Here is a 2,500-nt window from a genome sequence, read left to right on the forward strand (position 1 = left end):
CCTGAGTATGAAAAGTGAAACGAAAATCATTTTTGAGAAGAAAAAATTTTTGTATGGGAGGGCCCCTGCTAGAACATTTTTACCAAGTGCGACCATTTTACCCGGTGAGTCAAAAAAAAATTTTTGTATGGGAGGGCCCCTGCTAGAACATTTTTCCCAAGTGCGTCGATTTTGGGTCGCCGACACAAGCTCGGGTCAAAAAAATTTTTTTTTCACGGTGACTCAAAACATCAATTTTAGACTCCCCTGAGTATGAAAAGTGAAACGAAAATCATTTTTGAGAAGAAAAAATTTTTGTATGGGAGGGCCCCTGCTAGAACATTTTTACCAAGTGCGACCATTTTACCCGGTGAGTCAAAAAAAAATTTTTGTATGGGAGGGCCCCTGCTAGAACATTTTTCCCAAGTGCGTCGATTTTGGGTCGCCGACACAAGCTCGGGTCAAAAAAATTTTTTTTTCACGGTGACTCAAAACATCAATTTTAGACTCCCCTGAGTATGAAAAGTGAAACGAAAATCATTTTTGAGAAGAAAAAATTTTTGTATGGGAGGGCCCCTGCTAGAACATTTTTCCCAAGTGCGTCGATTTTGGGTCGCCGACACAAGCTCGGGTCAAAAAAATTTTTTTTTCTCGGTGACTCAAAACATCAATTTTAGACTCCCCTGAGTATGAAAAGTGAAACGAAAATCATTTTTGAGAAGAAAAAATTTTTGTATGGGAGGGCCCCTGCTAGAACATTTTTACCAAGTGCGACCATTTTACCCGGTGAGTCAAAAAAAAATTTTTGTATGGGAGGGCCCCTGCTAGAACATTTTTCCCAAGTGCGTCGATTTTGGGTCGCCGACACAAGCTCGGGTCAAAAAAATTTTTTTTTCACGGTGACTCAAAACATCAATTTTAGACTCCCCTGAGTATGAAAAGTGAAACGAAAATCATTTTTGAGAAGAAAAAATTTTTGTATGGGAGGGCCCCTGCTAGAACATTTTTCCCAAGTGCGTCGATTTTGGGTCGCCGACACAAGCTCGGGTCAAAAAAATTTTTTTTTCTCGGTGACTCAAAACATCAATTTTAGACTCCCCTGAGTATGAAAAGTGAAACGAAAATCATTTTTGAGAAGAAAAAATTTTTGTATGGGAGGGCCCCTGCTAGAACATTTTTCCCAAGTGCGTCGATTTTGGGTCGCCGACACAAGCTCGGGTCAAAAAAATTTTTTTTTCTCGGTGACTCAAAACATCAATTTTAGACTCCCCTGAGTATGAAAAGTGAAACGAAAATCATTTTTGAGAAGAAAAAATTTTTGTATGGGAGGGCCCCTGCTAGAACATTTTTCCCAAGTGCGTCGATTTTGGGTCGCCGACACAAGCTCGGGTCAAAAAAATTTTTTTTTCTCGGTGACTCAAAACATCAATTTTAGACTCCCCTGAGTATGAAAAGTGAAACGAAAATCATTTTTGAGAAGAAAAAATTTTTGTATGGGAGGGCCCCTGCTAGAACATTTTTCCCAAGTGCGTCGATTTTGGGTCGCCGACACAAGCTCGGGTCAAAAAAATTTTTTTTTCTCGGTGACTCAAAACATCAATTTTAGACTCCCCTGAGTATGAAAAGTGAAACGAAAATCATTTTTGAGAAGAAAAAATTTTTGTATGGGAGGGCCCCTGCTAGAACATTTTTCCCAAGTGCGTCGATTTTGGGTCGCCGACACAAGCTCGGGTCAAAAAAATTTTTTTTTCTCGGTGACTCAAAACATCAATTTTAGACTCCCCTGAGTATGAAAAGTGAAACGAAAATCATTTTTGAGAAGAAAAAATTTTTGTATGGGAGGGCCCCTGCTAGAACATTTTTCCCAAGTGCGTCGATTTTGGGTCGCCGACACAAGCTCGGGTCAAAAAAATTTTTTTTTCTCGGTGACTCAAAACATCAATTTTAGACTCCCCTGAGTATGAAAAGTGAAACGAAAATCATTTTTGAGAAGAAAAAAATTTGTATGGGAGGGCCCCTGCTAGAACATTTTTCCCAAGTAAATTCGATTTTACCCGGTGAGTCAAAAAATTTTGAAAAAAATATTTTGCCAAAATCGTGTTCATTGCCTATTATAAGGGACCAGGTCAGCTCACACGCATTTTTGGAGACCATATGGAAAGTGCGTCTGGGATTGCGGAAATTAAGTTTAGAGTGTTAAATGATGGTTTCGCAATCCCGAAAGGCTCAAAATCCACCCTAAGGTTCCCCGGGTGAAATGTGGTTTCCAAGGTGTGAGCACTATCGGTGATAGAGTTGGAATGTGATTTTCAGAGCGCAGGGCGACTGGGCTAGAGCGAAAATCATAGACAAAGGTAAGTATTGGACTGAACGACTCGAAGCAAACGAAAATCATAGACAAGGGTAATGGACTGAACGACTCGAAGCAAACGAAAATCACATACAAGAGTAATGGACTGAACGAATCGAAGCAAACGAAAACCGCAAACAAGGGTAATGGACTGAACGAATCGAAGCAAAC

The sequence above is a fragment of the Anopheles moucheti genome (assembly GCF_943734755.1).
Source record: "Anopheles moucheti chromosome X unlocalized genomic scaffold, idAnoMoucSN_F20_07 X_unloc_10, whole genome shotgun sequence".
Classification (NCBI taxonomy): domain Eukaryota; kingdom Metazoa; phylum Arthropoda; class Insecta; order Diptera; family Culicidae; genus Anopheles; species Anopheles moucheti.